This window comes from Schistocerca serialis, chromosome 3, assembly GCF_023864345.2.
Source record: "Schistocerca serialis cubense isolate TAMUIC-IGC-003099 chromosome 3, iqSchSeri2.2, whole genome shotgun sequence".
Taxonomy (NCBI): Eukaryota; Metazoa; Arthropoda; class Insecta; order Orthoptera; family Acrididae; genus Schistocerca; species Schistocerca serialis.
Genome location: NC_064640.1, coordinates 428,301,555 through 428,326,375, shown reverse-complemented (window position 1 = coordinate 428,326,375; position 24,821 = coordinate 428,301,555). Strand labels below are relative to the sequence as shown.

Here is a 24,821-nt window from a genome sequence, read left to right as displayed (position 1 = left end):
CATCAGCTGCGGAAATCGGTTGACGCTGTGTCAGAAAGAAGGCATAGCACAAATCCATACTAAGTTAAACGAAAGTTGCGGCCGTCATTGAAATAGCATGTAGACAGAACCCAGCGACATTTCCTATACTGGCCCTGTTTGTATGTTAATAACACTACCGCTTTCTAAAATTACCAAGTCAATGTTATTTTGTTTCGGGGAGAGCTTCCTGGTTTTAATTAGATCCGTGAGATCGTGCAAGAACTTATTGTAATTGTTGAATTTTCATCCTCTTCTTGACAGCTGAATAACATCACTTCTTTTATAAAGACTGAATTCATGACGTTGTTCAGGATAGGATTTTTAACGGATTTCAAAGCACAATGAAAACAAAAAGGGTCTCGCAATATGGGTAATATTTACGTCTGGCCCTGCAGCAGTACAGATTTCTGGTCATTAATGAATCAGATTACGATAGAAAAAAATGGTATAGGATTTGCATTAAATTTTTCTTTAATTAGATTGAAATCTGATAAATACATATTGTGATTGCTAAGTAAGTCTCATGATAGGGTTCTAGTGATGTAGTAGTGAGTAGATACAGGAAACCAAAGAGTTTAAAACGGAATGCATTGCTAGCCGTAGCATGTGGAAAACATGCTTTACTGCTCTAGAATTTTCGCTATTCTGACTGTAACAAACTGACTCTGCAGAATTCATCTGTGGCACGACAGTGTGGAAGGTGTCACAAATTCAGCTAAGTAAAAAATACAACAATTTGCGCCTTTATTTGCATATATAAGCCGATTTCTGGATTTTCCTTTTGTGTGAGATCACATGTGACAGATACAAGTGCTGATTCGAAATTTTAGATTTTAATACTCTAAGCGTTGTTTTCTCATAATCTTTCAATGATTGTCTCAATACCTATGTGTATCTTGATATACTGTGTGCTTCAGAACATTTCCGAGTGTGGCGAAAATCTCATAGTATATCGTCATTTGTGAACTTAAATTGTGCTTTTTAGAAACTTTTGGCAACAGTTTTCACGTTTGTGATTGAGTAACTGTGTCACATATTATGTTACAATTAGTTTTCCCTTTCAAGTGTATATTGTCTCCATTTATCGTAAATTAACACTATTTTCTAGTTTGTTAGCGACTACAACCTCAAAAAAGTTTCAGTATATTAGTAACTTTTATCACAGGGTTTTCATTTGCCTTAATACATATCTCGTTTTGCGGACGAATTTCTTGATGTACGCGTATTATCGAAAGTATGATCGAATGGGATATCAAGCGAAATTTGTGACTGGACTGAGGATATTTTTGTAGGAAGGAACCAACATGTTATCCCGGATCGAGAGCCAGCGACAGAGGTCGAAGCAAGATCTGGTTGCTCCAGCAAAATTCTTTGGGGCACTGATGTCTGGTCAGATCTAGATAAGCTTTCCAAGTGGTGCAAAGACTGACAACTTGATTTAAAATTTCCGAAATGTGGAATTGTAGACTTCACAAAATGAAAAAAATGTTGTCTCTTGTGACTATAGTATCCACCAGTCACAACTGGAATCGGTCAATTCATGCAACTTCTTGTGTGTAACACGCTGAAATGGTATGAATGAAACTATTACATTGACTCAGACGCAAGTAAAGCAGGTATCAGACTTCGTTTTATTATTTATACTAAGGAAATGACGTCCGCAGCTCGTGGTCTCGCGGTAGCGTTCTCGCTTCCCGAGCACGGGTTCGATTCCCGGCGGGTTCAGGGATTTTTGCTGCCTCGAGATGACTGGGTGTTGTTGTGTCGTTTTCATCATCATCATTCATCCCCCTTACGGTCGGAGGAAGGCAATGGCAAACCACCTCCACTAGGACCTTGCCTAGTAAGGCCGCACGGGTCTCCCGCGTCGTTCCCCTACGCTCTGTAAAGAAGTATGGGACTTCATCATCATCATCATCATCATCATCATCATCAAGGAAATGACATCAGTGTACAAAGGAGATTGCTTAAAAATCATTCGTGGGACCCATCTTAGAATACTTCTCAATTGTGTGGGACACGCGGCAGATATGGGTAACAGGAGGTAATGAACGTATACAGAGAAGGGCAACATGAATAATTACGGGTCTGTTTCATCTGTGGGAGCTAGTCACACAGATGTTGAAAAATCTGAAGTGGAGACACGCTAAGATAGTTGCAAACTATCACTTGGAAGCATATTTAAAAACTTAGTAACTTTAAGTGAGGAATCTAGGAGTATACTTCGACCCCATACATATCACTTTCTTAGGAACTGTGAAGACAAGATTAGACTAATTACAGCGTGCACAAAGGCGTTTAAACTATCATTTTTCCCGTGCTCCTTGAATGGAATGGTAAGAGGCCTTAACAGGTGGTACAATGGGAAGCAATCTTAGTCATGAACTTCATAGAAGTTTGCAGAGTATGAACGCAGATGTAGATGTAAAAAAGATCTATGTCTATCGTTCTCTAGTCGGCGTGATCCTTCTAGGCATAGTAGCAACTACTCTTGAAAAAAATGAAGGGGTAATTATTGACCTTAGTCTTCGTGAACTGACCAGCCATAAGTTATTTGGAACCAGTTTAAGAAAACCACGTAAATCATAAGTACAGCAAAATAATCACGTCAGTATCTGAACTCTTCCCTTTGGCAAAAGGAGTGTAAGGACTTACTACACAGACGAGTTGTTCTAGTTGAATATTTCCAAAAGTTTCACAAAGTATATAAGTAATTTTTACCCAAGCCTAGCAATCAAAATCTGTTACAACACAGGTGAGAACAAAGTAACAATTATTAAACATATTTATGCAATACAACGCTTATGCAAACGAGGATTAACAATTGTTTAATGTGTTACAGACGTTATTGGTAGCGTACATTAATATTCTCCAAAATATTTTTAATTCGTAATGGTGTTGCATCTATTGACGATACATATCGAAATGTAATATATTTGAAATCGTAATAATGCAGTGACTGTCTGCAGTCCTTTTGTATGGTTAGTGTTTGTACAACGATGATCTACGCACTGTCTTATTGCATCGTCTGCTCTTCTTAACATCCAGAGACTGTAAAAGAAAATAAGAATTTGTACTACTGCTTCCTGAGAAATCCTCCTGTCCTCACGTAACATACTTCCGTGACTAGTATCGGGTGATCTCATGAAAACAATGCCCTGACCTCTGGCTGCACCTGCTATAGCGTTCATTGACCTCAGACAGTAATTGAATTCTCCCTTATTGGAGTTAAATTTTTCACTGAATAAGTAATGAATCACTACCCTTAGGTCGTGTCCGTGACACAATGCCAAGTCTTCCCCAGGGTGTCAAAAGATATCAAAGTGATTTCTTTCCGAATAGGTTTCAAATACTTCCGATCAGTAATTTCAGTAACTTAGTTTTGTTGCGCAATAAGAGTAATGCTGTACATAATTGAAGGAAAGTACCTACTTAACTTATTAATAAAAAGTAATTGTAATAAATAATGTTGCAGAATATCTTTTTAAGAAAATATGTCAAATTCAATAAACTGTCAAATATTAAAAGGTCCAAAAAGTGAAAGTTAAAACATTAATAGAAACTTGTCTTTAGCTACATGTGATATGCAGCGGTTGTCATGAACTGTGAAATCATTCTGTCATTTTTTACAACAAACCGGCGATAGTGTTTTCATCAGTTTTAAATATAACCAGTCTCTCAGAGATTTCGGAAGTTACGAACATGGTGTCTCCTCCGACTTCTGTCTTCTAACTGAAATATAAGGTATCTTAAATGAACATAGTGATGTTCGATAGCTTGTTTAATTATGGCGTACGGAAAAATTCAACACCCACAGAAAACAGACAGAGAATTCCATTATAAAAAATGGTAACGTTTTGAATTTTTATCTACCTCAGCAAGTGATACCTATAAGTTATCAAAAATTTTTTATTGCGATACTGAAAGTCTATTATTTTATCTTGTAGCTAGCTATTTCATACGTTGGCTTGATCTAATCCAATATCAGCGACCATAAATGTATTAAAATGGTTATTTTCAGTTTTGGAGCGCATACGCTCAATGTGAAAAACTGAATCTAAAAGTCGAAACAGAACTCCCTTTTTGAGTTGAGTACAGATTTCATAAGTTTCTTTGACCAAAATACAAACGAATATTCGTCTGTTTTATTTGTGAAATGTACCTATTTTGCAGGATTATGAAGTAACAGAAATTTCATATACGATTTTCGTAATGCGTGACTGGACCAAAAAAGTGAGAATCAAACTGTCTCTATTGCACCAGAACTGCCCTTCTTTCTTGGTAATCTTCTCTAACATTTGGCATCACTTTAATTTTACATCTTTTGGTTATCTCTGAATTTAACAACAAATCTGAACTGTCCTTAATATATCAGGCGTGCCATCTTTCCTAGCAGCCGATTCGCGGGAAATGTCTAAAGTTATCTCAGTATCTCATTTACATTAATATGATTGCGGCTGATCCTGTGCAAGGATGGAGCCACTTATTTTGTTTATGTACCTGTTACGCTTCACTTCTTTATTTTAAAGATTTCATTCATACTTTTGTACCACTATCGTGTGTCTTTTTTAAATAAATTAATTGAATTGGGCGTAAGGTTCTGGCGGAGGTTCGAGTCCTCCCTTGGGCATGGGTGTGTGTGTTTGTCTTTAGGATAATTTAGGTTAAGTAGTGTGTAAGCTTAGGGACTGATGACCTTAGCAGTTAAGTCCCATAAGATTTAAAAATAAAAAAATGTGCTTTAAAAAGTGCATTTAGTAGATGCTGCGAAAATACGAAGTCGGAAGACGACTTACGATGAATAAGGTTTCGTATCGACAACGAGATATGGACAGTGCACTTCGTATATGCCATTGTATTGAAAACCTACTGAAATTTACAAGCAAATGGAGTAAGCGGTACATGTAAACTGAAGATTCAGAATGTTGGGGTGAGACGATTAACACCCGCTTCAGAAGTTGAATCGGACAACAGAAACTGACCATCAATAGAAACAAGTGTGTTATGTAGGTGAAGATGGATTCATCATTTAGTAGATCAGACTATTGGCTCACTACGCACCGCACTGTTAGGGACGGCCAAGGGCACTGGTACTTTGACAAACCAATGAACTTGCACCAGAGAAGACTAAAGCTTAGAAACACGTCGAACCATTTTGATACCAGTATGTTGTAAATTTCCTACATTATGCGACATCTCCCTCTTATCCAATTCACAGCTACGCAGATTCAAAGTCTGTGATAACTGCTTTTTTGGAACGTGGAGTATAAGACAAATAACACACAGAAACTTGATGAAACAAACAGAAACAAGTTTCCTTATGACCGAATTATAATAGATCGCTATTCCTAGAAAGGAAACCTTAGCAGATTTGAGGAGTGGTAAGTATGGATTCCGAAACATATTCTGTTTTACAGCAAGAACCAGATGGTGAAGGTTGTTAGATTTCACAGGTAAGGGTTTTAGAAGGCGGAAGCGGGGCCAGGACTAGCGCTTGCGTCCTTGGTTGCGTGGGTGGGGCGCATATTCAAGGATGTCTCGCACTTGCCCGGCCCTTTCCGTCAACAAGGACTGCGCAACGTGCTTCACAGCCCTCGTAAACTGCTCTTCTCCAGCTCGCTCTCGTCAGCAGTCGTACTGTGGTCAAAACCTTTTTTATCTGGCTGCAGTAAAATTTGTTTCCTTCGTATTTCCAGGTAGTACAAAATTTACGTATCGAGAAAACTCAACAATGAGGTAGTGGTGTTAAAAACAATTCACAGGTCGAGCCAAATATATAAACTTTGGTGCCTGATAATTCTCTTTCCAAACACTACTTTTGTTACGACTGTGCTTTTTCCTTCAGTACTTCACGCATAATACTCGGACCTTTCTCTGCTTGCTGAATCTCTCTCTCTCACACCGATAGGTAACTGAACTCAGACCTACAGTTACCGCCACTCGAAATTTGGTTATGGTATGACATGAGTTCCAGTGGCATCTTGCATCTGCCATTGAACTTATTTGTAAGGTTACATTTGATTCCTTGTTCTCGTATTCTCGTACAGGGATCGCAGATTTCGGACAAAAAACAATACCAATATTATTTTCCATTTTATAAAATTTGAATACTTCTGATCGATCTTAATTTGTCGTCACTCCCATGAAACGCTACTCTCATATCCCACAAAATTTTATAAATTTTTGTTGCTCGTGAGAGAAGAAATCTAGATGATACCAGTTCGTCTTAGAAGGCTAAGTTGAGAAGAAAATAGTATGTTCTTGTATAAAGCATAAACTGACAGAAATTTCGAAGAAATTTTACTAAAACACATACTTTCTTCCTATCCTGACACGAATTGAACAAATAATTTTCAATAGACTTCCAGTCTGAAATACTTTTGAATCAGTATCCTAAACTCTTTTTTTTTGTAATATTTTGACTATCTTTTTTTTAGTTATATCTAGTTTAGTCCTCCACAGCGAGCGAAGTCTTTACTGATGGGGAACTTTCTGTGATCCGACAAGGTATTCGTGTGAACGTCTTTATGAAACGCACGGGTTTGAACATGGCTGCTTGGTTCAGTGACCGTTTATAAATTAAAATTGAAACAAATGAGCCCTCGGTCACAATTTTTTAGCCTTATTAACCGGGTTTCAACATTTCTAAGAGTGCCTTCATCAGAATTTAGACATTTAAAGTGGTCTATAACATAATTACAAATTTGAGGGAAGAAAAAATTTTTTATCTAAAAACGTGTGAGTACTGACTAACAATACAAGACAGAGACAGTACCTACATGTCACGAATAAAACAAATAACATGCCAGAAGCCGCCCTTTGGTCACAAAACATTTAAAAGGAATGTGTGAAGGCGAGCCTCTAAGGGCTGCTCATACCTGTACAGCCACAGGTTGCAACGGGCTCCTCGGAGAGTCTTCCCAGAAATTGGTAATTATGTTGTAGACCAGTTTAAACGCCTAAATTCTGATGAAGGCACTGTTAGAAGTGTTGAAACCTGGTTAATAAAACTAAAAAATTGTGACCGAGGGCTTATTTGTTTGAATTGTCTTTATGAAAGCCTCTGTTAATTTGAATCAGAATTGCTGGAATGAGATTGAAATAACGTTCTCTTTATTCCAAAGTCAATGATTTACCATAGCTCAGTCGCATATAAATGTCACCATTAAGAACAACGACGTAAAATATAGATCATTATTTAGAGGTAGCCTATTGATGAAACCAGATCGCCAATAAATGTGACTAATAATTAAAAAACGTTCAAAGAAAAAGACTCATAATTAGCTACAACCGATGAGCCGTTTAGGTCAACTTTCAGTTGTACTTGTTGCTAGAGTAAATCTTTATTTAGGCAGTTCGATACTACTTTCCGTCTATTGACAATGTTTCATAATGGATCTTAGGTAGAGGGACAGTTTTCGTGGAAACAAATATCCCGAGAAACTCCAGATGCAAACGTATCGTTGTAAGCATCTAACGGAAACGTGAAGTGATGACATAACATTATGGTTCTCTAAGGTACTTAAAGCACGATGTAGTTTGTGGAGACAATTGGTTTGCTGCAACTCCTCCAGGATGCAACACGTCAATATGAAATGTGTTGTTCGGTTTCATTCTAGATATGAATTAGAGGGCCAAATAGAAACTCTAAGAAATAAAATGTCACAATTTCTGCTTACAAGTAAATAAAAATGGTTCAAGTGGCTCTGAGCACTATGGGACTTAACTTCTGAGGTCATCAGTCCCCTAGAACATAGAACTACTTAAACCTAACTAACCTAAGGACATCACACACATCCACGCCCGATGCAGGATTCGAACCTGCGGCCGTAGTGGTCGCGCGGTTCCAGACTGTAGCGGCCACTCCGGACGGCTACAAATTAATAATTGTTATATCGTACAGAAGTGGCGGGACAGGCTTTCTACACTCGGTGAGAACCCCGCGAGGTGGCTGGAAATCGACCATCTGATAAAATGCTATGATGAGCAACAAAACAGGTTTGGAACACATTCAAGGGCAATTTCTATAGGTATCTCGACTAGCTATATTCTTCTTAGCCGTTTCTATCTAAAAGTAATTCTTAAAACTCAAGAAAAGTCTTTTTCAAAATTTGTAGTTGAATTTATAGCTCTTGAGTGACAGCAATGATACGTTCTCTCACTTACACTACTTTAATGGAGATCTCAAATAACAATCTTGTCCCCGTGTCACATAAAATGTCGAAAACTGGTGAGCCAAAAAAACGAGAATGAATTCTTAGAAGAAATCGTCACAATACACAAAAATATAAAACAGGAACATCTTCTCAAGATAGTGTCGCAGTTTTTTTCTGGATATTTTTGTAGTAAACGAAATTTGGAGAGAACGCCACCGAAGAACGAAATAAAATTTCATTTTTATTTTTAAATACGGTTCTTACATTTTATGTGGAACTTTACTGGAAAGAAGTCTATTTAAACATCAAAAACAGTATTGTTACCTGGTCGACAATAGAGGGGACAAGGTGGAGGAGCAGCGAGTCCATCATTCGGGCAGCGGGTTGTCGCGCGATGTGGAAGGCGCCGCTACGTGCTGGCTACTGTGCGACAGCGGGCAGCGGCGGCCGGTCGAGAAACAAGAAACACAGGGTGGCGAAACGATGCGCCACTCTGCGTCACCACAAACCGTGGCCTTCCACCCAACCACTGCCACACTCTTATAAACACCCGCACTCTCCTTTTCACCAGACTTGCCCCTCTCCCCCGCAGTCAGCACTCTGTTGCTCTAAACAACAGTTCTCTAACGCAGCAACGTAGAGAATAATTGTGGTTAACTAAACAGGAAACGAAGCTCAAGACGAAAATCAAATGGGGGACGTAACTATCAACTCGGAGTAACTTCCAGAGTTTAAAAATAATTGTTTTAATGGTAAACAACTGCAAGTGTACAATCAAGTTTACCAAAGCCAAAGGCAAAATCGTCTTTAGTACAATGATTTTAGGCCCATTCGTTACGAAGAACAACGCATTCAGATTTTGGCATGTCCTGTTCGGCTATAAAGTTAAGTATAGCAAAATTTGATTTATACCACTTTCTAGTGGCCTTTATGCCATGCCATGACGTTCTGAGTACTTTCCTTGATATTCAGGCAAGTCTCCACACCATCCTACTTTGTTTCTGTTCTACACGGAGGAAGCCAGGAATATCTTCGTTCATAATTCCTGGAGAAGGAGGAAACAAGAAGAACTCTAGAGACTAATCGTTAGCTACTCAAGGGGAAAATAGATGAAAGACTTAACACTAGGGTTCTTTAACGAGCCATACTGACATTCGCCAGCAGCAATAATTTTCCGTTGTTTACTTAACAAACCACGGAAAACAAACTGTGACTGCACATTTCCTGGATGCAGTACCAGTGATTAATTATCTCAACACGACGACAATTTCAGACGTCACTTTCACTGCGATGGTTTGATAACGCTTTCAAGGAAAACTGCATATTTCGAAGACTGAAAAACAACGAGTAGAATAAAAATACACGTTTGCTTAGGGGTTCTAGAACTGAGTAGCCGGGACGCTGCAGAATCAGCGATCAAGATAAATATACCGAGAAGACAATACGGACAAAGTGAAACAGTTTAATAAGAAAAATGCGAAGAGTAGAAGACTAAGTTATTACATTTTACTCAATAGCGTCTGCACTAATTATAGAGTTTCAGAAGACCAATAATTATTTAATGTTTACGAAAGCTTAAGTTCTAGTGTCGCATGAAATAGAGAAGAGAATGAAAGAAAATAACGTCGTGGAATTTTATATATATACGTATGCCACACTCACCTACAAAGCCTGCTAGATCGGACTGTCTGTGCAGCAATGACTAAACAGGGTAATGCTTATACGAATGCTTTCTTGTCTGCAAAATACGTCGCTAGAAGTTGCTTATCATTTTGAAAATGATGCAACGCACATTGATGAATAAAAGCTGGTGGTGTAGGTATGTTTCTGTCTGGTTCCACACATGCTTTCTCCTGCTGCTATTTTGGCCTGCAGCTGCTCGATTTTTAGATGCACAAATTGCTTTGTGGATATTTAGTGTCATTCAACCCCTACTATTTATTTGAGCAAACTTGCCAGCTCAAATTCTAACGAAAAATATTCTATTAATTTCTGTGTAAGTGTAAATCCGCGTGATACATATTTGTATTTTCGAGACAATGGCAGCCGTTGAATCTGCAAGGAGACAAGTATAAGGATGAGAACAAGAGTAATAATGAAATCAACAGTAACAGAGAATCGTAAAAATATCCGCCAAGAGGCCATGAAATGTATCGAAAGTTAGCAATAGCTCATTATTTTTCCTTTCCCCACAAATTAAATAGCAAAGAGAAATCGTAATTAACAAAAATTATTACAGTCAACTTTTCTGTTTCGTATTGAAACATATAATTTACTATCATTCATTGTATCTTTATGTTTCGCGAGGCTGTTGAGGTTTGTTCGTTCCTGTGTGTCTTCAAAGCTATGGTGGGTAAGACTACTGGTCGAAATCAGTTGGTGACGACACATGCTCTAAAGTATAGCCATCATTAAATAGTGTTCCTAGGACTTTTCTAAGCATGAAAACTTGAAAGATCAAACAAAGCCATGTCGTTCGGACAGCCCTTGTGTCTTGTGCGACAAGTTAAAAGGAGAACTAGCTATGTTGATACCTCTATATTAACCCATTAACTACAAATTATTTTCTTTTTGAAAAATTTTTCTTTTGTTACTATTGCTTTATACACAAATAGTAAGTCACCTCTTTCCCGGTATTGCAGCCAAATCTTTTGATAATTTTGTCATTTTAATCAAACCCTCAAATGGAGATTTGTGCCCATTGTAGCCACGATAATTATATCGGCATGAAAATCAGTGTTACTATAGTAATCAACAATCACCAGCAATCGAGAAAAAAATCACGATGAGCAAAATATGCCTCGAAATGTAACGTCTGATTTGACGTCAAAATTCACGCACTTGTCGTAGGAAGAGGTGAGTGGAGGTTGAAAAAAGAAAGCGTCCTCAACATAAAGCACGCACGTAATCACTTTAAGTTCGTTGCTACACACGAAGCAGAGAACATTCAGTTTTTGTCCTAGACACACAGACAGCGTTACTGGGCCTGTTACAGTATGTAATCCCCAAATGGAAGTCACGGCAGCTAATGGGTTAATACGATCACTCTAGCAAACTATTGCACTTTGAGGAACCAATATTAATATTACCTTCTTTCTATAAAAGTAAGTAAGTTAAAGCTATCTCAGTACTAAGGCTGATTTAAACTTCAAAATACCTTTTACTAAACTTGGATCTACTGGGGTCGGCACACTGGACGGTTCAAACCCGCGTCCGGCCATCCTGATTTAGGTTTTCTGTTATTTCTCTAAATCACTTTAGGCAAATGCCCCGATGGTGCCTCTGAAAGGACACGGCCGATTTCCTTCCCGATCCTTCCCTAATCCGATAGGACCGATGATCGCGCTGATCAAATCAACCAGCTAACCAACTAGAGCCGGTACGCCTCTGGCTTCCTCCGACCTTTGAACTACCATACCCAGCCAGTTAGTGTTGAACATGAAGTTTACCGCGGATTCCGAATCGCGAAGAACTTGATACTTTTTACCTGTACAAATCATTGACAGAGGTGAAACAAATCACACGTGCTAGAAAGAACTAGAACGCCAAGCGGGGAACAAAGGTAGATTTGTAATCTGATGCGCCGCGCGGGGTAGCCGGGCGGTCTAGGGCGTCTTGTCACGGTCCGCGCGGCTCCCCCCGCGAAGTTCGAGTCCTCCCTCGGGCAAGGGCGTGTGTGTCATCCTTAGCGTAATTTATTTTAAGTAGTGTGCAAGCTTATGGACCGATGACCTCAGGCGTTTGGTCCCATAAGATCTTACCACAAATTTCCAATTTCCAATAATCTGATACTATTCGACTCCGTCAACGAGCCGCACGCTACACAAGTACCCAATTAAATTACGAAACATCAGTTTCCAGAAATCCAAATTTTTGCACCCGTTCATATGGAGGCCACTGGAGACTGAGCATCAGTAGAGATAGAAAAGGGTGTGGGAGGGAATTAGACGGAGCTGAATGACCGTTATAATTCATGGAAACGGTAGAAAATTCCAGTCACGATGGTTCGATGGTAATGTGCGATACGCTCCTCTAAAATACGAGATACGTTCTCGCAGTATCCTTTCTTACCGACAGAATAAGTAGACGAGATACTGAAATTTTACCGTTGCGTCATTGTGTTGTTGAAATTACTTATGCAATTTACTTTGTGATGTTAGTTTTCCACTGGGCATTACTATAAGTATATTAGAAATTTATGAATAATTCTGAATTAATTCAGATATATTATTATGTAAGTCAGCATGGAGTCCATATGTCAATATGGAGTTCAACACACACAGTTTCCTCTGAAATAGTCGTTGTGCACTGATGTGCTGAACATTGCGTGGCACTGAAACAGCTGTCCACAGAAGCTATGAGATTACGTCACTCTCTAGATTTGTATTCTCTCAGTACTTCTTGTTTATCTTTGTTAAGGACTCTTTTTCTTTCTTACCCACAGCTCAAAATGAGTTGAAAATTCGAATTTCTACTTTTTTCACAATTTCTACCCAACGTTCGGACTGGCGTTTGATTAGGAATATCTGAATTTATCGTTTTGTTATCAACGAGTTTATTTGACGGTGCCGTTGTTAGAAGTGGTCAAGTCTGAGTACGAAAACAGGGCTTCGTGTTGTCCGAGGAATCCACCCGACGACTGCCCGCAAAGATTTAGGGGACTCTTGGAGAATCTAAATCATGACCCCTGTCCCTGACGAACATGAGTTATGCGTAGTAACTCTAGTTTGTCAACGAAATGATACCCGGAGCTCGACCATTGCATCAAATTATGACAGTTAGTCCGAAGCAGACTGTGGTTTACAAAAGAACTTCAGTATAACACCTCAGTTGCTTGGACAGATTTTTATAAAATTTTGATAGTCAAAAGTTGTGACCACAGTTGTTGATGGTATAAAGCACAGAGGTGACCGTACGCAGCTCTCAAGTACTGCAGTAAGCTAGTGAAGCGGTGGAGTAATGTTACTCATACTGAAAAGCTTTGGGTTAAGATTCTGAGCCAGCCATCTTGGTTTTCATAGTGCATAGTTCTCCTAAATTTTTGCAACGGTGACTTTCTTCTGCAGGGCAGTAACCGAGAGTTAACTCAGACAAAGTGACCAAGTATCCTTGAAGTTATTGAACCGGGAAATATCTGTTATGACATTGACATTCTTAAGGGAGGGGATACCTAGGAGCTTCTCAGTGCAAATATGCTTCGAATTTTATATCTCCAGGACGACTGCTTCCAGTGATGGATTCATCTTAAAGCTAAACCTCGTTTACTCTGTAGATAAATACATAAAGAGGAACCAGATTTCGATAAACGGAGTTAGTTAGCCTAAATGAAACCTAGTCTTTTTGTACTGTGTTTTATAAATCTGTGCTACTACGTTGTATTAAACGATATCAAGTTATTTCCGTTCATTATCGAATGGTTTTACTAATGCTGATCCTAAACTGAAGAATGATTTTTCCTTCGTCGGGTATTACAGTCATGACGAAACTTTCTGAAAGAAATTTGCGCCATTTGACTGTAAATTACTATCCATTTGCTTCACACAATCGTGAATTCGGCTTTATAGCTATTTTCAAGTGCAAGCTGAAATATCACAAAATGACCGACATCGTCGAAGTAACATATATGAGCTCTTAAAAACAGTCGTCGTATTACAGGATATGCGTACATATCAAAGATACATAATAAAGCTGGCACTGAGCACAGCGAACAAACATTAACAATCTGTAATGAGTATTTGAGAGCCAATACATTGCTATGACCTGAATTCATCACGTCCATACATCACAGAGTTGATTTATGAATGCAGGTCACAGCAGTACATTTTCTGTCAAACACTCCTCGCAATTTGTTAATGTTTATTCGCTGTGAACAATGCCATCCTTATTATGTATCTCTGATGTGCACTCATATCCTGTAATAGGACGACTAGTTTATAAGACCAGATATATGAATCTTCGACGATAACTTGTCATCCTGGCATGTCGGACATTATGTAATATTTCAACTTGTACTTGAGAAGTGCTATAAAGCCGGTATCATGATTGTGTGGAATCAATGAACTGTAATTTACAGTCAAATGGCGCAAGGTTCTTAAAAAAAAAGTGAACTGAAGAAGTTGTTTGTTTACAGGCCTACGGAGCGCAAATATGAAGACGTGACTTACAATGTGGATGAGCAGGGTTCAGTTGCTCATCCGGTTATGTTGACTGAGATTTTTCTAAATAATTTTTCTGCTGAATAAAGGAATAGTCCCATCAACAAGGCACGTTCCTACTAAGATTGTGTAGTGGCTCTATGACATCCATGTCTACAGGTTCGTAAAACTTTATCTACAATTATCCTGCTTACTACGAAGTTTAATGAATCGTTTAAAATGACGAAATGGGATGGACGTATGGAAGGTTGTTTGAAATATCTTAAATCTCCAACTTATTTTTGATGACTGAAAATTAATTATCACTGCAATAATCATCCTAATGAAGTTTATTATTCTCGTTTAGAAAAGATATTTAATCTTATTAAGGTGGACAATATTTACCTTGCATTCGACTTGCGATTTCTGTGTGTATGGACTCTCTGAAGCGAACGATGGGTTACGCGTGAGAGCACGCGCGTCTGTGTGTGTGTGTGTGTGTGTGTGTGTGTGTGTGTGTGTGTGTGTATTAGCTCACAATTAATAGAACGCCTTTTCGGGCTGCAATATTGGCAAAAACGACACGGGACGAGAAATTCTACACGCTCAGATGTCGGAAAATGAATGTAAAGACATTGTTTCCCATTGGAAGATAGGATAAGACCTTTTCGAAACGCGTCGTTGATGAAAAACGGCGAGAATAAAAAAATTACCGGCAAAAGTATTTTTGATTGATCAAACATATGACACAGTCGCAGTCTTTCGCCGGTGTTTCATTGACATCAAGGATAACGAAGTAAATTACCCAACAAGTTCGGAGAATTCAGTTGTATCAGTTTCTAGCCGATCAGGGAGAGGAATGGTGATCATTGTCGTCCTCTGGTCATTACAGTTTCGAGTACTGAGCAGATGCCAGTCATGACCAATATAAAGCAATCACACCCAGGATTCCTCTAATGCTACCTTGGGCGAGCATGAGAAGCTGAAACAGAGTGATCACAAGGAAATTCGAACCCTGCTATTCTGGAATATAGCTCCGGTGCACGAAGTATTCCGCCACCTCAATCCGTTCCCAGACAAATCAATTTTGTGAAGTGTCTTTCCTATTGAAACAATTTGAACCTGCTATTTCCATTCATTAGGATGGAGTAAAAAGTAAAGTAGTCACCAATCAGAAGATTGTTTTATGGTTCAAATGGCTCTAAGCACTATGGGACATAACATCTGAGGTCATCAGCTCGCTAGACTACTCGCTAGACTACTTAAACCTAACTAACCTAAGGACATCACACACATCCATGCCCAATGCAGGATTCGAACCTGCGACCGTAGCAGCCGCGTGGTTCCGGACTGAAGCGCCTAGAACCGCCCGGCCACAACGGCCGGCGAAGATTGTTTTAAACACCACAGTGCCTTATTGGACAAGGTCCTGTTGAAGGTTGTATGCCGCCGTTTACGTCCTCCGACTTTTGAAACTGACCTACCCTGCTAGTTACAGGGGGACCTACAGTTTAACGCGGATTCCGAACCACGGTGCAACTAGGCATTTTTCACATCAATATACATTGCCAGAGGTGGCTAAAGTGATAAGTGATAGATAAATCCTAGGATGGAGCAACGGAACATATATGTGATTAAGCTATGTCCGTTGTCAACAAACGTGAAATCCCAAGCAATGAATAAAAAAATTTAAAAAAATGATTTCATTGCCTTTAGGACATAGGGAAAATCGCCCGCTGGTAGAGGTGAAAGATCGCGGCTAGTTGCAGGTGGAGCGGTAGGCAAAAGCCGGGATCGTCGTGTGGGCGGATTAGCGCGTGGCTACTCACCGGGCGGCGCGAGGTGTCCGCGGGGCCGGCACGCAGCTTAATGCGCACAGCCGCCAGCCAACAGCCACGGCGCCGGCCGGCGTCGGCTCACAGGGAGGGGAGGATGCATTTCACCGCGCTGTTGGGAAACCGCATCACAGCCTTCTGCTGCTACCCTTTCTGCCCAAATTTAGGACACCACTTTCTCCCACAGGCCACCGCGGGGTGACTGCTCCGCTTCCCACACCAAAACCGGCTGCCTGTTTTGATGATAACCTATGATCTGCGAGTACAACAATGAGATGTATTTGTAGACGTTCACCTTGCAAAATTCGTATATTTATCTTCTTATGGCGCAAACATGCTTCGACGCGGTAGAGGACATATCCTCAGGCATCCAGGAATCGTCAATTTGGTATGGAGCTAAGTGCTAGGAACAAAAACCAGGTTCAAACGGACGTAGGTTGCAGTGGTTATACAGAAATAGCCGGCCGGTGTGACCGTGCGGTTCTAGGCGCTACAGTCTGGAACCTCGTGACCGCTACGGCCGCAGGTTCGAATCCTGCCTCGGGCATGGATGTGTGTGATGTCCTTAGGTTAGTTAGGTTTAAGTAGTTCTAAGTTCTAGGGGACTGATGACCACAGATGTTAAGTCGTATAGTGCTCAGAGCCATTTGAACCATGCAGAAATAAAGAGGTCTGCACAGGACAGACTAGCTTGGAGAACTGCGTCAAACTACATCAAATGAATTCGCAACTGCGAATAAGGACTACCATCAGTTGTACAATGGAATGACGACAATGCTAACTTGTGCCGGACGGGGACTCAAACCCGGATTTCCCACTAATCGCTAACGGTCGCCTTATCGTTTGGTTATCCGTGCATGACTCACGGCCAGACCGGATACATGCATGCATGTCCAAATGAACTTTGCATCGTAATCAGAACAACACGGGCACTGCAATACTGTATTTATCTGCCGATACCGGGCAAGCGACTTTGAAGTACAACGTTTGGGTGTACGGGATTAAACATAATGGATATACGAGTACAGACCGTAGACGCATGGCGGACGACGTATGGAAGTTTGGGTCTTGCCGTAAATCGTGCACGGATAGCCAAATAGTAAGGGGATAGCTCGCGATAAGCGGTATATACGGTTTCATTTTCATTGTCGTCATTCCATTCTACAGCTGATGATAATCCTTATACGCAACTGCGCATTCATTTGAAGTGTTTCGTAACGTCTGTGGTCGCCGCAGTGTCTGTTCTTTTGGACGTGCATGCATGTGCAAAGGAACTTTGCATCGTACTCAGAATAACACAGGCACTGCAATATCGTATGCATCAAACTAGTCTTCGGACTAAAGACCACAACAACAACAGCTTCATCTTCAGCGGGCGCCCATTCGTTTAAAAGTCTGAATATGTTCCGGCAATTGCGATTGAGATGAAACCATATATATTTTCGCTTTATACTAAAATACCGCGTTTTCATCAGTCTTGCTTTTTTTAGGTAGTTACAATGATAACAGGAAAATATTTTCATGCTACAATTCCAAATAAATCAAATATAGTGTATTATTTTCACTAAAGGCTTTAGTTAAACTTTCAAATTTGCAGTCGACGTAGAAGTATCAAATCATCACATACAAGAAAACATTGATACAAATTTTTGATAATTTTAAATTTCTATTATGAGTGTAAGATTTAAAATTGACCTAAACTCCATCATCAATATGACATTAAGGACTCCATGAATTTTCGTATTAAACGCTGTAATATCCGAAAACCTGAGGACTATCCCAGCACTGTAATTGTCAAACAATTTGAGATTGTTCAAATAACAGTACTTCAGCGTCAAGCCAAAATACGACTTCATGTATTAGAGGCTGGCGGAATGGATTTTATGAGGAGGTCAGTAAAAATTCCCGAGAGAGATGGCGCAGTGTCTAAGACACAGCAAATATATTCCTGATCAGCAGGTTTAAATGAACCTGGACCATAGTCATTTAGTTGTGATTTCTTTAAATTGTTTGACGTGAATGCCGGAATATTTCCTTCAACAAGATTGCTATCTATTTCCTCCCCAATTCTCCTAAGCTAGAGGTCTAGCTCAAACGACCTTAATGTTGACTATGCGTTGAATCCTTTTTCTTGTTCGCAATAAACTTACCGTGTTGCTGCAAAGCTTCCGACTAAGATTTGAAAATATGAATTTCATTCCTTATGTTTCTTAATTCTGATGGGAGACTATTGAAAATCGAACCTGCTGAACAGCATACTCCATTCTGTACAATAACTAAGGGACGTTTATCCAAGTGCTAATCATGTAAATTTCAACCTACAAGACGTTCGTGGACATAAAATTCAGACAGCTGTAACAATACCTTAATAACTAAGAACATTCTTCGAGAATGTACAAAATTTACCCAAAATATGATACCAAAGAACACAATAGAACGAACATGAATGTAAACTAAGTACACAGTCACTTGTGTATCAGCATCAGTGACTGATAGAGATCACAATCATGGTGAAAACAGCAGTGAAAGTTTCAGAATATGAAACCCACAAGTAGGGCTGGCATCTACATTAAGTCCCAGATGTTAAAAATACTCTGACTGTTTCTTGATTTTGTTTCACTGAAATGACGCATTTACAAGAGTACCGTATCTGAAAGTAAATGCGCTTCGTTTTGTTGTAGGAAAGCAACAGTTTCCCGTATGCCATGAGCTAAAGTTACCCACACACACTTTGCTAGGTCATTTGTTTAGATTACACATATTATGCAATAATCTCGTTTCGTCTCCAACAATATATTAAAAAAATTCTATTAAGAAGACCAGAGCCGAGAACATATCTCTATAATATACACCCACATAACACCATCTCCGTTAGATTTTGATTTGCACTTTCTCTGTGGGCATCTGAGAATAAGTATACTCTTCGTTTTTTCTGCATAGTTCAGAACCATCCTTGACCTTCCCTCGTAATTCCATGAAGTTCTGAAATATATAGGAGTCTACAATAGCCAATACCATCAGATACAGTTATTTTTTATTTCAATTATTAAAAGGCCTTTACATAATCATCAATTGAATCTGTATCCAGCGTCCGTGTCACAGAAAATAAGCAGATCGGATGGTTGCGCATCTCTTCGCCTCCATAGTTAGTTTCACTTTCGGTGCTGGTAAGACAGATATACCGAAGGAGTTGGATGGAAGAATGAGATAGTTTGTTACTCAATTTCATTGTCGTCGGGTCATTATAGCGATGTTTCTCTGTAATGGGCAACGTGCTAAAAGATTTGCTAATAGTATGTATTGTCTCGTGTAGGATGTTTTGAGATGAAAAGGATGTGGTCTACAATGATGACGAAACATCTTACAGACTTATTGTTTATTCTCAGTGGCTAAATGGCTCTGAGCACTATGGGACTTAACTTCTGAGGTCATCAGTCCCATAGAACTTAGAACTACTTAAACCTAACTAACCTAATGACATCACACACATCCTTGCCCGAGGCAGGATTCGAACCTTCGACTGTAGCGGTCGCACAGTTCTAGACTGTAGCGCCTAGAACCGCTCGCCCCCCCCCCCCCCCCCGGCCGGCTATTATCAGTGTTTTCCGTGATATAGATATCTGAAACTGTCAAGAATGGGAACGTTGTATGTATAATGACATGCCAGATGAGGGCCTGAGCTTGTAGTAAATTAATGAAGGGACTGTGTTACATTCGAGCGGCTTCTAAGTCAACCTTACCCACCATCCTCCACCAGGATATTACCACACCCTCTACACATTTGACAGTAAATAAGGATGGTTAGTATTTCTATTTTACTGTGGATTTCACTTTTCGACTTAAACAACTACCGCCAAATACATAGCACTTTCTTTGCGTTTTGAATATTCTTGTGCTCGTTTAGAAAAGGTGTAGATCCTGAAGTCGCTAAATAACATAGCGCTGTCTACACGAGCTTCCCAGAAATTGATTTTGTTTTTCCCTGAACATTTCCAATTCATCGAAAATCGTGCTGAATATCTGCTTAGTTGAGTAATTCGCACTCTTATATGCCAGAGTCAGTTTAAACCACTCTTTTTCCCTGACTGAAATTGTGACACTGTGTTTGTCGTGAGAGTGCGAGTTATCATGCAAAAGAGTAAGTTAACTAAGCAGAGGATTGTATTTACCAGAGCTAACATGTTGAATGTGCTTCAGCTATCGCTCCGTGATATCGCTAGGCGAAGGCCGTTGGCATTTATAGACATGCCTAGCAAACACCAGTGGCAGACTCTACAACAGAGGCGCTGTACATCACGAAGAGGTTCACTATCGAAATTTTGACGGAGTACTTTCCGGAAAGAGTCGGAAAACATGTTACTTCCCCACACATTTCGCGAAATGACCACGACGAGAAAATTCTGGTAAATAGAGTCAGTAAAGAGACTTACCGACAATCATTCTTCCCACACGCCATTTGCGAAAGGACTGGATAATAGGGATCAGTTAGTGGTACTAGAAGTATGAACCACCATACACCGTCAGGTAGATTGCGGGATATTGATGTAGATGTAGGGAGTCTGTCCTTGAGGTAAGATTTGCAATGGATTAAGTTATTAGGATGGTAAAACACGATATGTATCTCTTCCTTCACGGTCTTACAACAAATTAGTTCGGAGACAACATTTTGTGGACGGTTCATATTGATGTCACAGTTATTCGTCATCTCAGATATATTTCCTCATAAAGTTTAGATATGAATTAACGAATTCAAAAATGCTTCCGGTTGCTACCATCTGTTGTTCCTGTTGGCATAAGGAAAAGAAATGTGGAACAAAGCGTTTACACACTTTTCGTCTGGCCTACTCCTCTGCCAGAATGATGTAAATGGTTTTGCTACACGTATATTTGATTGCTCATTGACAGTTCACGGCGCTATCCACCAATCTTTCATTATAATCAGCGGTACAGAGAAGTTCATCCGTATCACTTACCGAAGGGCATCCCGCTGTCTTGTCACTTTCTAGTGTCTGACAGGCGTCTTTGAATCAGTTGTGTATAAGTACATTTTACTGTGTCTTTCTTCACTGATACATTCTGCAGAGAATAATTTTTCCTGACGCACGGTTCCCGCGCCGAAAGAAAATTTTACCGGAACGCGTTACGCTACACCAAAGGCATTTTCAGTAATCACAGTAATCGCTATTTATGGAATAATTGTTCATGCCTCAGGATGTATCCTATCAACCGAACCCTCCTTTTAGTCAAGATGTGCATTAATTTCGTTTCCTTTCCAGTTCGATACACTACGCGATCTACCCATCTGGTCTTCAGTATTCTTCTGTAAAACCATATTTCAAAAGCTTCTGTCTTCTCATTGTCTGAATTGCCTATCATCCAAGTCTCACTTCCATACAGGGTTAGAGTCCAGGCAAAAATCCTCAAAAACGATTTCCTAAGACTTAAATTTCTATTAGGTGTTAATAACCTCCTCTGTTTCAGAAATGCTATTACCAGTCTACGTTTCATATCTTCTCTGCTTAGGCCATCAGCTATTCTGCTGCCGAATTAACAAAAGTCATCTACTATCTTTAGTGCCTTATTTCCAAATCTAATACCATCAGAATCGTCTTATCTGATTCAATTAGTTTCCATTACACTTGTTTTACTTCTGTTGATATGTATCTTATAATTCCTTGTGAAGATACTATTAATTCCGCTCAACTGTTACTCCAAGCCCTCTACCGTCTTTGACAGAATCATGTAATAGGCAAATCTTTCCCTTTCAAAATTTGTTTTTGCTTCCCGTTCGTTATTACTTGCTCAACGTACAGATCATTGAAAAACATCAGGGCTAGACTGCAGCCCTATCTCAGTTCCTTCTCAGCTACTTGCGGTCGACGGGATGTTAAACACTTATCGCGCGAGCGGTTCTAGGCGCTTCAGTCCGGAATCGCGCTGCTGCTACGGTCGCAGGTTCGCATCCTGCCTCGGGCATGGATGTGTGTGATGTCCTTAGGTTAGCTAGGTTTAAGTAGTTCTACGTCTAGGGGACTAATAACCTCAGATGTTAAGTCTCATAGTGCTTAGAGCCATTTGAATTTTCTTATCCCGCTCTTTCTTACTACTGCTTCATGTCCTTCGACTCTTGTAGCTGAAATGTGAGTGAATTATTCATACTAACTAAAACGGTTAACTAAAATACAGTAATTATGTACATGGTTAGCGTTTTTAATGTATAGCCACTTAGAAATCTTACACATTCATTCACAGCATTTCTGAGCGGTTGACTGTCTCAACGCCGTTTGGCCGAAAAAACAAGAAAACCACAGCGTAAAATATTAAGACGTTATACATAATAAAGTAGCACATAAAACAGTATACACCTCCAATTACGTTGATTCCTTAAATATATTTGTAACCTATTTTCATCCAAACGAACAACGATGAAGGACTAACGAAACAAATACCTACGTGGTTTCGCAGCTTCATTAGTTACCGAGATACAGAGATCAACAGTTTATTTTCAAACAGAACTATGGTATTTTTTGCACCATAATAGAAGATGCGTATGAGGCAAATTCAGTAATATAACTATTTTTTAAGTGAAACAAGAAATGATGGCGTGAAACTAGACAGATTTACGAGTACATGATTTTTGTGCGTTTGGATGTTGCACAGCCCAGAAGTTAATGATACGCACCACGGAAACTGGCACCACCGAGGCAAGTGATATGTGATGTTTACTCCACACTCGAAGGGAAACATCGTCGTCGAGACAAGAGATACTTTATTACAGTTGTGTTGGCCGGCCGAAGTGGCCGTGCGGTTCTAGGAGCTACAGTTTGGAACTGAGCGACCGCTCCGGTCGCAGGTTCGAATCCTACCTCGGGCATGGATGTGTGTGACGTCCTTAGGTTAGTTAGGTTTAATTAGTTCTAAGTTCTAAGCGACTGATTACCTCAGAAGTTAAGTCGCATGGTGCTCAGAGCTATTTGAGCTACAGTTGTGTTGGTCTCTAACGGTCTCTACTGAAGTGCAGTAGTTTGGGTTTTTATGAGAAATACTGCAATTCCTTTGCAGTGCTTTGATTGTAAAACACTTATTCTAATTGTTGATATTATATAAATAGTTTTCAAAAGTAGCATGCCCTTTAATCCTGAAGAATTGGTAGCTATGGTCTTAATTTGAGGCAAATGTCACCACGATGTACCAACAGCAACGACACTGTCTGCAGAACTGTCCCCATGTATACGCTGTCCTTTCTTACCCCTAGATTACTAAACTATCGTAAAATTTAAGATTGCAATTGGTACCAATCAGCGATTCCCGCCCATCTGGTATTGTCATTATAAGGTGTAAAACAGGGTATTTTGTACTTATTTTGTATGTGATATACCGTAAGAGACCCTATAGCTGCAATTAACTGGTGGATAAACTATGGTTAATATCATCATAATACTAGAAGGAACGTTCAAAGAAAACTATTCGACTGAGAAATTATACCAGAGAAAGAGCAGTTCTGGACTCGCATTCGGGAGGACGACAGTTCAATCCCACGTCCGGCCATCCTGATTTAGGTTTTCCGTGATTTCCATAAATCGCTCCGGGCAAATGCTGGGATGTTTCCTTTCAAAGGGCACGGCCGACTTCCTTCCCTAATCCGATGAGACCGATGACCTCGCTGTTTGGTCTCTTCCCCCAAAACAACACAACCCCAAAGAGCAGTTTCTCTGCAAGGACTGCAATAAATCCGCATACTGGTTGTCGTCAAATAGAAGGAGAGATTTTTAGCTTCCAAAGAACCGTTCTATGTATCTTTCATTAGCAGAAGTATAGTCTGTCTGATATTTTCCTACATCAAGGGCTTCACGGGAGTCTTTCAACATCGTCTACAGTACAGCAGATTAGTTTTGTGGACAAAACACTGTTTACTTACGAGGCCTATTTAATAAAGCATTGGAATGTAAATTTCCTATACATGTATTAGTGGTCAGAAACCGACATTGACTTCGTCAAGTATTCAACCAACGACAGTGGAGTGAGCAAGTTTAGTGCGGCTTAGTCGGGTAGCACGATGAAGGTTTAAGCTGTTAGCGTTGGTGGTGACCCTGGACCCGCGTTGTGCTATTAGGTTACAATAAAATGTTGTTGCTTATTATCTCTGAATAGTGCAAGATCGTTAGCCAATTATTCAGGAAACAACAACAGCAAACTTATAATCCTAGCTCTCTCCACTCAATAAACAGACTTATGATCAAACAAGAGAAGTGAGTGTCATGCTCGTTACCTTCATTGAATAATAAGAGAATGATCTTTGAGTCTGGTCACTTTGCACAATTATAACACTGTCTACATCTACATCTACATTTATACTCCGCAAGCCACCCAACGGTGTGTGGCGGAGGGCACTTTACGTGCCACTGTCATTACCTCCCTTTCTTGTTCCAGTCGCGTATGGTTCGCGGGAAGAACGACTGTCTGAAAGCCTCCGTGCGCGCTCTAATCTCTCTAATTTTACATTCGTGATCTCCTCGGGAGGTATAAGTAGGGGGAAGCAATATATTCGATACCTCATCCAGAAACGCACCCTCTCGAAACCTGGCGAGCAATCTACACCGCGATGCAGAGCGCCTCTCTTGCAGAGTCTGCCACCTGAGTTTATTAAACATCTCCGTAACGCTATCACGGTTACC

The 24,821-nt window shown here is 39.9% G+C and overlaps 1 protein-coding gene across 1 annotated transcript in view; it reads right to left on the bottom strand.

The window, feature by feature from the left end:
• The window catches only part of LOC126471630 (elongation of very long chain fatty acids protein 7), a 154,912-nt gene that overhangs the window by 110,463 nt on the left and 19,628 nt on the right, over nucleotides 1-24,821 (bottom strand). The window lies entirely within an intron of this gene.